We start from the raw sequence: 12,568 nt of genomic DNA on the forward strand, positions 1-12,568 counted from the left end.
TGCGTTAACCACGAGACCGATTCTAATCAGGGAGCGCTCTGACTGCCCACCACTTGAAATGATGGGACGGCGCTAAAAAAAAAGACAAGAGCTGCAGGTGTACGGAACAAACCGTCGCTGTCCGATGAAACCCTGGTATATCTTAAATGTCAGCTTTTCAGGAACTAAGAAAAACAGTTTGTAGCTTGATGACAAAGCATTTTTGAGACTATCCAATGGATTTTGAAAGGGTTTCGTGATCCTAAGATGTCTGAGAATTTTCTCAACCCATACAGGATCATGTAAAGCAGTGATGTGCCACGGAGGGCCGAGAGTCTGCAAGTTTTCCTTCCAACCAATCACTATCCCAGCTGATTTCACTGATTAACACACCTTGAAGCGGAGAAGGTGAAACTAATCAGTGAAATTACCTGGTGTGGTGATTGGCCGGAAGGAAAACCTGCAGAGCCTCCGTGGCTCATGATTGGACACCACTGATGTAAAGCTTAAGCTGAAGTGAAAACATGAAAATCACCGAAATTGGAGTTACAAGGTTTTCGCACGGAAGCGGCGATGTTAGGTTGTGTCTAATTCCCAGCAGAATTTCCTGATTATCATTTGTCTGTCAGAAGAGGAGAGGCTATGTAAACAGCGAGTGAAGAGCTCTCCTGCATTCCCACAGTGTAAAAGTGAGAGTGGCCTGTTCACCTCATGGGCCTTTCAGGAGAACGTTATCAACATGATGACAGTTTACACTTCCGAGGCCCCCACCCCCCCTTCCCCTCATCTACCTATTTCATGGACTCTTGACTTCAGAAAAACAAGGATTAACATTTTTCCTATCAAGGCGGGAATTGAAATGAAACTAAAGAAAGGAAAATAAATTCTCTGTTAAGTTTTTCTATAGAGGCAGAAAAGAAAGGAGTGATTGATGTTTTCAAATGGGAACTGTTTAAATCCTACTGTTCACCATTTCAGCCGATTTATTTGTCCATGTTTTAATATTGGGGAGTGCTTACTTCGTGGTTCCCTTTGACTGCAATGCAATTCAAAAGTGCAACTATGTGCATTGGCAAAAGTCTTCAGTTTTTGTGTACACTGTAATTCCATAAATGCAAAACGTTGGCCTCAATACTTGCAACATGGTTACTTAGGTTTGTTTACAAAGGAAGCGGCATTAGTATGTGCAGTAAAGTCTGTCTTGGGATCAGCTACTACTCGTAAACACTGGCAAGGTGGAAATGGGTCTTGAATGCGCCCAATTCGTTTTTCAGAAACAAATTGCAAAATATTTTATTTTACATTTGAATGCAGTGGTGTTTCTCATAATGATAGATAATTTACAGCATGCAGATGAGTAGACCTTGCTGCCACTGGAGATCTGCAAAATAGAGAATACTAATGCTATTGTTTAGGTAATCTGAGGTTTCAATGATTTGTTCTCTAGGCTTATGTTAAAAAATTGATTTGAAATAACATATTATTAATTATTGGCAACAGCCACCAGAAGAAAATGCTAAGTAATCTCAAGAGTTAAAAACCCCTACAGCAGTCCGGTATGACTTTGGTTGTGTTTGCTCAGTTTCTCTCACCAGAGGAACCGTGCATTAGACTAATGAGAAGGTAGCCATTTCCCCTCAGACACTCCTAAGGGCCAGACAGTCAACACACTACACATGTACATTTCATGTCTAATGTTGTTAATGCACCCTCTTCCAAAAGCACATGAACACACTCACAGTTTCACACACACACACACACACACACACACACACACACACACAATACCACAGCCACTTAAGAATGCCATCAGGAAATCAATAGTCGCAATAATTAAGGAGCCAGCTTTGGCAGGCCTTTTCTAATCCTGAATATAAAGGTCTTTGGTTAATGAGAGAGCATTTACAGCAGCAACATAGATGCAGCCAATCCAATCCAGGCGACCAGTGGCTGCCAATACACACAGTTTGGCCCCCAGTCGGCCATTGATCAGCGGGGCCGGTCAAGGTCGCTGTGTGTGCGCTCCATCATTAACTGGGGCTGCTTTCCCTATTGCCTCCTCCGCAATCACAGGCCCAGCGTAGAAGAGGAAGGCGATGAGGAATGGCACCCTGCTAATGCAACACAATTAGTATTCCTGAGCACATTGTGGGAGTGCTGAGTTCAGTGATGACAGCAACTCAAATGCCACAAGTGTTTTCACGCTTAGCTGTGAGAATGTGAAGACATCAACAAATGTGTGCGTGTGTGCAGTGGTAGGTGGGGGGCTTATGTGTTGGAGGATAAAACGCTCAAAGGGTTTTCTTTTGTGTTAATGCAGCGTTTAAAAGAAACTTTCATCACTGCCCTGTGATTATCTGTGGTGAGCAATCACTGTCAGGTCTTGTCTTGCCCTCATCATTCAACCTTGCACATCTCTCCCACTTTGTACAGTCAAAATGGCCTCCGCTCGCTTGCTGTCTTGGCCTGCACATCTCTTCATTCACAGCTAACGACCCATACTACATCTTAACCCAATTGCTCTATTTCTACTTAGTAGCCCATAGTGCATTGAAAAGCCGTTTCAAGCCATAATCAATTTTAGCCAAATCAGTAACTCCTGGTAGAAGAGAGAACATGTTGACTGTGCTCCCATTGAGTTGTCAGTCAGACAGTTTTCCCTCTCAGTCTGCTGTCTGGCTCAGCTCGATTGTCTGGTGCTTGTTGCTGCCCAGTCACCAAATACACACACACACACAAAAACACAATTATGTAAATGAAGTGTTCTGCTATACCAGTATTTCAAGGAAAATTTCTCCCTCCATGTTGATTTTAATTACATACCACCTTGAACACTGTTTGCTTTTTATTAACTGTAAACTCTCACTTTACAGCTCCGCTGCACACAAGATAAGACACTCTTTTCTAGAATCAACAATTCTTGCAAACTCATGTAAAAATGATTTAATCGTGTCTACACATGTTGACATTTGTTGTTAGGACCACATTACCATAGTGAATTCAAAATATATTTGTTTTTCGCTCTCATGGAGCAACATGGCCTTGCAGCTGGAGGTTTAGCTTCTACTTAATTCTTCATCTCATTTGTTTCTGTTACTCCAACTGGCAGACTGGGAGAAAGAACTGAAGATAATTGAAATTGTGTCATTAAACATTTTTGATATTTGCAGGAAGGGTGTTTGTTTATCGTATTTACCACTGCAGCATTCCAGTGACAGATAATGTGGGTTTTGGCCAGTGTGATTTATGAGTAGAAATGGAAGCTGGGAGTGTCTCACAGAAATAATTGCCTTTGCCTGTATATGCATAAAGCTTCTAGGAATAGAAGAACTGATCTAAAACTCCTTTTCTCAGATACTGTATGTATACAGCCTCTGATGTTTTTCAGGAAACCAGGACATATCCATAAATTTAACAACATGATGAAAGTCTAAAATATAGCAATAATAACTGAGAGGGTGTTTCTCACTGTGATAATGGGTACAATGGTGGAACAACAGTTCCGAGGTGTATTATGGCTTTTACACAACAATTACGAATGAATGTCTGTCTTATTTTTCAAAGTAGTATACCGTACATTCATGAGAATCATCGGGCACAACACATGAAAGATGGCCAGCTAGCTCCCTGGTTACCACAAGAGTTGGCATACCAACCAATATAAAGCACAACTTGCCATGTTTTATGGGAATCATCAGCACAGTTGGAACGCATCTTTGCCCAATGAAGCTAATTGAATAAGTGATAATAAATTGTTCTCAGCTCCACACTCCTCAAGCTCTTTTTAGCTGTTTTCTCTGACTCCAGAAGGAGTGGAGGTGTGGTTTAGTGAAAGAGTGAAATCCCCGAAGGCTCAGAAGACTATCATTAAGGATTAGACAGGCTGACGGATGTGTCAATATTTGTAAGGCCGTTCTCAAAGCCGTGTGGGGTTCCCCTTCATCCTGAAAGAAGCAATATCAGTCTCAACAGACAAGTCAGAATGGCAGCTGTTCACCACTGAAAGAAATTGATTTGTCAGATTTGATTTTGTGTATTTTTTTCTCCTGATGTCAGGTTCCCTTAAAGAAAGGGTTCAGGATTTTTCGAATGTAAACCCCCATGTCAGTTAAGGGGTTGTTGTCAGTAAAGGCTGTGAAAGTGGAACGCCATAAATAGTCCTTGGCCATGGCCCACTCGAGGGTCCAGTTTGAATGAACTGTAATTTTTGTCACTTTTCTCCATAGGGTAACGGCTCCAGCTTGCGTACGCAGTGACTCACCCTCTGAGGAAGGATGCAGTGTGGCTTGGGTTCAGCAGGACATCTGGTGCTTGATTTCCTCCACCAGGGAGTTTTTCTGAGGGTCAGCAGCTGTTCCCTTATTTCCTGGTGGATCTTCCATTTTCAAATTCTCCCTCCAATCCTTAAGGTTGTGTAAAGTAAGGCCAGGTTGTCACCGTACCTGTCACTGCATTTCTCTCTGAACTGCTCCAGCCTTCAGACCCACGATCAGCTGGTCTAGTGCAGTAGTTTAGTTGTGCTGATCCCTCTGGTTCCTGCTCTCACCATCTACACAAAGCTCATGCAGATGAAGAATGAAACCCCCCCACAGGAAAATAAAGGTGCCAACTGGAACTGAAAATGATTCTTCAGAGTGATGCTATAGAAGAACCATTTCTGGTTCCAGTAAGAACCTTTCAGACCAAGGTGTCTGCACTCCTTTGCTTAGACACCTCATTGTGTTTGTGTATAATTGTCCTTGAATGGGCTCATTTGCAATTGCACAATATAGATAGGCTAATAGGCAGTTAACCACCCACTGCCGGACCATGGAGGGGTGTGGTTATTTTCCAATTTATGCCATCACCCACCATGAATATAAAGAACCATCAACTAAATAGCCACTCTATTTAGTGGATGGTTCTTTATATTCCTCATATGGTTCTTTTGAGGGTTTTCTTTAGAGGGTGATGGTTCTTCGTGGAACCACACAGCCTTTTAAAGAACCAGTTAAGAACCACTGTTTTTTTTGTGTTCACTCTTCCTCCTGTTGCCTGCACTTAAAGAACTGGACACGTAGCTATACAAAGCACACAGCCTTGCCATAAAGTTTCTTCAAATGAGCCAAAAATATCCTGAATAGTATGTCTCTGTGCTAGCTCTAAAAGTAAAACTGCCTTTCATGCATCCCCCTTCAAATCTCCAACAATAAAATCCGTTCTCTGCTGCTCACCAAGCCCTGACCTCAGCATTGCCTCGATGTGCCAGTGACAATTCCCAAATTTCATAAAGTCTGAAAGGGCATAAAGTCGGACTGCTCTGCCCAGAGGCACTATAGTTTTCTTCATCATTCATGTTTGTGTTGTGTGGTTGGTGGTCTTGCCTGCATAAACCATATTGTATACGTCCCCAAACTTTCCTTAAATTCCTTATATACAATAAATGAATTCCCTATCCTTTCATCTTATATGATTATCTATTGACCTGACAGGTACAACTCCAAATCTGAAAGCTAAAGTGTTTTTCTCCTCCTCTGGGTTTTTCTATTTGTACCAGAAATCCTGATCCTTTTCTCCATTGTTCAATCTCCTGCACTTTACTGTTTATTCATAGCAGATAAAAACAACTTTATTGAATCCTCAATGGTTTATGCACTGCTCTTGGTGTCACCGCATCCTTGGCTGCTCCTCTGTCGTGTTTCTTTATCAGGCTAACTCAGGGTGTAAAACACAGCTGGGGACAATAGCAGGCCCTCTGCCTTTATACGCAGTGTAAAGCCCAGTCATAAGGGGTTGCTGTTGATGCCCGAACTCACAGGCATGAAAGGAGGGATTTAGATGTTGACCTAACCATTGCTCTGCCTGGCTTTGAAGCCTGTGAGTGAGGCCTGATATCACACCATCCCACCAGCTTGTTCTCTGTAAAGCTTCCAGCACAGCTTCAAGTACAAGACATATCTTCGGGGTCAAATGTGACATATTTGCCTCATGTTCGTCTGGTCTCGTCACATTCCCTGCACGGTTCAGCGGTGCAGCTGCTGATGGGATAAACAGTCCAAAAGCTGTCCAGACATAGACCATTAAATTCCTCCCTGCGGCACCCTCGCCACGAAAACTTCAAACACCCAGCCAGGAAACACACAGGTCACTACTCGGCCAAATCAGGACTTCAATTAGTCCAAAACAATGGGTGCGAGTGCGGGCTACTAGTGGCTTAAGGAGACAGCCCCACCCACACAGTGGTGTTATCTCTCCCACAACAGACACGCATGCACTGCCTGGAGCTCCTCAGAAGACACACATTTGGCATTGGATGCTCTTGTTTAATTATAGCTCTTCAGAGTAACGCTGCACATTACCTTAATTTTCCCTCATTAATGTTTGTCATAAAGCATCCCTCAGCTTTTCCCTCCACCCCTATCCTCGGTTTGTTGATTTTATTAGGCAAACACGAGGCACAATGGTTTGTAAGTAATGATGTGAAATGATAGCTGCAGGGTATCTGCTGAATAAAAGCCATGGAGTTGGCAGGGCAGAAGCTGAGGCACCTAGACAGCTGGGTAGCAGGTCTGGAGGAGCACAGCATCTTCTCCCTTCCAAAATGGTAATATGAGAGTAATTTAGAGAAGAGGGGAGATAATAATTTAAAGGCCCGAACCAGAAAAAGAGAACTTAGAGTTACTTGGTGTTGCCGAGATTGCCTCACTACTGGCTCTGTTTATTTATTTTGTTGGGTTGAAGACATTATTGAACTCTCAAACTGACGGGCTGACAAAAGAGCTGACAGTACAGTATATGACACAAAGATGTTTCTTGAAACTGTAAATGGTTTATTGGAGTTATAGTGGGATCTGACAGTTTCCAATAGATTTTCCATGAAGCCCTACTTTTCATGAGCCTCTTTGAACAGGCCCATAATTATTATACAATTCTGGTGTAACACTTTAATAACTACTAATACATATGCATACATATGCTGAGTAATAATCTGAAGACAAAACATTTTTTGGAAGTATTTTAAATTGGAGTGTGATGTTATGAAATGGCAGAATGCATTTGAAAAACTGGGGGGGGAAAAAAGCAATTGTGCAAATAGTTTCTGGAGGATATTTTTTACTCAACTTCATTCCTCAGCAGCTATGCTTTTCCTATCCCATTGCATTCATATGAATGACTAAAGGGTTTCTCCAGATTCAGCCTTGTCTTCAAGGGTCTGTAAAAAGATGTCAAAATATCATCTCCAGCAGGCCTTGTGCAAAGCTGCCAGTGCAGGCACTCTGTCAGCTAGTCAGACAGTGCAGTCGCTCTGCCTGACTCCTCGTTTTTTTCATCTCATTCTAGAAACAGGAGAAGGTTGCACTGACAGTGAGTAAATAAGCCAATTGCTCCTCAGTTGGGTAGGGCGGCAGCTCAGAGTGTTTGTGTAGATGGAAGGGTGTGTAGATGCAGGAAAAATTACTCTGTCACCACTGTGCATCACCCAGAGCTCCAGGAGGGCTGGACTGCTGAGAGGCCGCAAGGCCCGGGGCTTCGGCTCCCCACTATGTTAAAGTGAAACCAGGGGGGTGACTTCCCCGGGCCTGGCCTACTTGACATGAAGAGAAAATCTGCGTCCTGGGGAGAAACAGAAGAGCGAGCAAATTTTGTTTTTCCAGCAAGACCTTGGCACGTAAATCAAACAAATATGTTTGAATGCATGAGTTCCAGTTCGACACCCATTACACTGGGGAGGGAGTGCACAGGCACAGACTGAAGACATCAAATCAGTGGAAATGAAAAAACACAGGCAAAAGACAGCAAATGTTGAACAGTTGTACTGCTCTCTGTCTCCAAAGCAACATTAAACAGTTTTTCAGTACTAAGGTAACACACAGAATAACAATGTAAAAAGGAAAAAAGGGAAAATGCTAAAAGTGAATCTCCACACAAAGAGGTGCTATAAATTTAGAAACAGAGTGGAGGGAGTGAAAAGGAGACAGGGAGGAAGGGACGATGGGAGGGAGAGAGTCTGAACTGATGTGGAACAGCCTTTCTTCAGCTGTCCTACGGGCACGTGCACAAACACACACATATACACACACACAACAGATCACGCAGTCAGGCCTGAAGGGAACCCCACCAGCATCTCTAGACAATTAAAGACCCAACGCATGAAGGAGTCAAGAAGGGAGAGATGAGGGAGGGAAGGAGGGAGAGAAAGCCACAGAAGCAGAAGGAGCAGGCCCCCGTTACATAACCAAAATGCCTGTCCAAACCCCACACCACAGGGACCATTTAAAATGTCTCTGTATACAGTCAGAGGTTGGAAAGGGGAGCATAGCAGAGTGGTGTAAAATCTGAGGTGGACAGACAGGATGGGTGGGAGGCAGGCAGGAGTGATAGGGGCATGAATGGGAACTTAACTGAACTCTATAACGCCACACTTACAATATCTGTGCAATTTAATGGCAGCATCGCAATAAATTTACTCCAGGGGGCACGGCTGGCTGTTTCTGATGCTCTCTGAGTCCAATCAGAGAAATAGAAGTGTTTTCGGAGGGAGAAAAGAGGTTGTACGTTCAATATTTTGAGTGTGGCGATGGGTTTTGACAGACTCACACCATGTCTCCTTACACTGTCTAATCACTTGTTATCTTGACACTTCAATGAACTCTGAGGAGATACCACTCCTCAGTATTCATTGATGAGCGGCCCTTATTCAAAGCAATGGGTCATCCAATTAAAGAGAACCTAGACAAGGTCATCTGCACCTGTACATACAGAATGAAGACCAGCGGATCTCAAAGGATGGGGTGTCAGTTTCTTTGTCAGGTTTACAAAAGAGCAACATGAAACTTCAAAGATATTTTGAAATTGGAAACCATACTAGGAATAGTAATTTCAGTGACGTGCTGAACCTTTGATGTTCCCTTTGTTTTATTTTTTCCTCTACAATGTAATGGGCATATGAAAAAAATCACCCAGCACTATTCAAAAGGCCCCTGTGGTGCTGATTCTGGTCCTTGATAACTGACAGAGACAGGACAAGTCCCTGCCATTCTCTTTCTCAGTGCATATGGAAATGTACAGGCCAAACAAAAGAAATGTGCAAAATTGCCCACACACGCACACATGATCATGCCTGCATGCGCACACACACAAACACGGACAAAAACGGATAGCTTTAGGGTTATCTTTCAGAAATGCAGAGAGAACGGGCTACGTTGAGCCTGCAGGTAAGAAGAGCCATCCCTTGTGTTGAAGCAACCAAACCCAAAATTAATCATGTGATCACAGATTGAGGAAGAATAATTAATTTCCTTGAATCTGTGATAGAGGAGAGAACATGGAGAAAGTGGTAACAGAGCCAGGTCAAAAAATTGGATTTTTACTATGTCAGATGATTTCATCATGGTAAAGATGTTGTGATTCTTGTATCCAAATTGAAGTAGATACATTTTAGGCTTTGTTATATATTAGTTTAGGGCTTTATAAAGTGCAGTAAGAGGTCATAAACTTAGCATAACTGTGGGCCTAATTAGTTGTGTGAAGCAGTTTTGCCAAAATGGCAGTTGTGGGATAAAATGTGCCACCAGCCCTGGGGCGAGTGGAGCCAATGCTCAGCTTACCAAAATCTAATTACATCTTCATTCTATTAAAATGTTGTTGATTTAAACACATATAAGTGCTCAAGAGGTATTTTGTAATATTGCAGAGCAGATATTATTATACCACAAGACTACAAATGCAAGAGAAGCAAACTGCCGTCTCCTTGGAGGATCTTAACAGAGCAGTCAATGAAGTCAATTCAATCAGTGGGAAGGGAACAGAAGATAGACTGAATAACTACACTAAAAAGACATATTGAGAAAATCGACAAAGGAGATGTACCAAGTGCAGGCTATGACAGACAGACAGACAGACTGCACAAAAACTGTGTTGACAGTTATGTTGAGCCAAATTGTGCATTGTTGTCCTCTTGAAAATCAGAGAAAATATCACCCCGTTATGATGAATTAAACATAAGTTATGCTGGTTGAATGCAATAGAAGAAAAAAAACATCCTCAGAGGAGACAGAAAGGAGAGAGTCTGCCCCTGCATGCTGGAAAGAACCTTGTGAACCTGCACTCTTTCAAAACCAAAGACCTTCGTTTTTACTTGAGCATTTTCTTAAATGAACACATTGGTATTTGTACATTATGTTTGTTTGTTTGTATGTGTGTATGTATATGTGTTTTTATGTGTATGTATGCATGGATGCTTCTGTTTATTTGCACATTTTTGCTGTTTTATTCTGTTTTATGTAAAGAACTTTGAACTGCTTTTGTATGAGATGGTGTTATACAAATAAATTTGAATTGAATTGAATTGAATTGAAAGGACTGAAAAGGACAAAAATAAAGTAATATTTTACCCGACTTACTCCTACTTTGTGGTTAGTTGAGCCAAATGTTTAATCGTTCTTATAAAAACTGTATTAGCTACATAATTTCCATGGATGCCCAACAACCTGAAGCACACATAGCAATTACTGTTTGAAATGAATTAACATTTATTTTGTTTGTAGTAGCACAAATTGAAAAAAGTGGCTCATCTTACCCCATACTTCTCTACTATAGCAATGTCTGGGACAAACTAGACTAAGAGGCAGATTATTGCATCTTAGCTCTGAGTAAACATTTAGCCCTATTGCACAGCATCTCCAAGACTGCATTCTGCTTTGCACAGTACCACACACATACAGTAAGCCCCTCGTATACACACCCTTGAGATAAAGGTGATTGATGTTATTGAATTCTATTACAGGCAGGCAACATGAAAAAAAAAAGCACAAAGTCAGCCAAGAGAGGAGTACCTGGTTTAGCGTCTTGGTTTAGGACACTAAGAGACTGATACAGTAGGTTTGTGCCATTAAAAATGCTTCCTCCTTTCCTGCACTACCTCCTCTTTTCCTCCTCTACCTCCTGCTTTCCTTCACTACCTCCTCATTTCTGGAAACTGATGTTTGTCCCACCATCTTGACGACAAAACAAAACAAGCTGCTTCATTGTCTCCTTAGTAGCAGAAGCAGTAGAAACACAGGAATATCCTTTCAGGACGTATCTTCACAGACCACGCCCCCAACCACATACAAGCTGCTCCATCCAACTCAATTTTAAGATGACATCAGCAACAGTAACCGACAAGACAGCCAGAATTATTTGCTTGCAAGAATATCAAAGGCTAATGATGATAGGCTTGCAGATTGTGGCATAACCATTTTTGATTATTACATTTCAAGGCTTTATATTTACTTGAAAACATTTATGGAAACTATAGCCTGTACGCTTAAACTGGAAGTTTATGACAGGGCCACTTCATCTGCAATTGATGCAGACTTTTGTGATGATGAAAGGAATCAACTGTCCCAATTCTGTGCACTTATGCTCCTCCTCTCATTTAATTCCTCCCTTCCTTTCCTCACCTCCTACGAGTTGCTTCCTGGTAGGAGACGAATGGTACTGAGGGAGGAGAGGAAATAAGCCGTAGGGAAGACAAACGGGATGCAGCCGATGACAACTCCAGGGATCAAACCTGTGACATTCCCATTACAGGAGGCTTCTACAACCACTCATCCATCCTGCCAACCTAAAAATATCCAACCATTACACCTTGTCCACTTCATCTGCTGTTACCTGGGCTGTTTGGTGATTTGGGGAAAATTGCAGTGACTAAAGTGAAAGTACTAAAAGTATATATAATCTTTGGAATAGAGATTGCCACCACATATTTACCAAGAAAATTGTACAAACCAACTCCATCCTCAATGTGACATTTTGCTAAGGTAGAAACAAAAGACAGAACTGAAGAAGATTCATTGAAATTGAATCAAAGAAAAGTGTGTTTTTCAGGACCTCTAGTCTTGACAATGACAAGGAGACACAGCAGAGAAAATAACAACACAAACTCACTACATGGCCTTATAATCTGAGAAGAGCAAACAGAACTCTATCTACACCCGAATCCAATTAAAGTGGAAACAGGATAGGGCCAGAGACACATTTGTATCTACAGATTCAATCTGTACTGCTTTTCAGAAGCAACAATGGATTATTACTTTATTTGATTACAACAATTATTGCAACGATCAGCTTTCCACCTGCCAGACGTTTGATTGTCAGTGCAATTTTCTGCACCCATTTGAAGACAGAGCAGAGATCCTGCCAGAAGCCCTTTCCCTCTCTCTTGCCAGCATAGCTCTTGGGTAGCCCGGCCAGAAAAAGGCTGTGCTGCAGCCACATGACTGGTGTTTGGTCAACAGGTCCCTAGACTAGGTTTGGCTGATGTGCACGCATTCACACACACACACACACACACACACACACACACACACACACAGACATGCCTCCACTCATTCACACACATAAGCAAATACACTCCCCCTGGCCCAGGAAAGGCACGAGGCCCATGAATCTTGAGAGATACACGCACTGCTCACTCCCATCCATTACAGCAGCACCCCAGAGGTCCTTCTCTTGCCCATTTGTCTCCACGGTGTCAGAGCCGTGGGCTTTCCTAGTCGGCACAGCGCACTCCTTCAGATCAGCACAGCATACGGTCTCTACATGCTGGAGCTCTACAGGCCCACAG

Source organism: Centroberyx affinis, unplaced genomic scaffold, assembly GCF_046629955.1.
Source record: "Centroberyx affinis isolate AG114_WGS23_722 - 3 ecotype Tasmania unplaced genomic scaffold, CSIRO-AGI_Caff_v1 ptg001494l_1, whole genome shotgun sequence".
In the NCBI taxonomy this organism is placed as follows: domain Eukaryota; kingdom Metazoa; phylum Chordata; class Actinopteri; order Beryciformes; family Berycidae; genus Centroberyx; species Centroberyx affinis.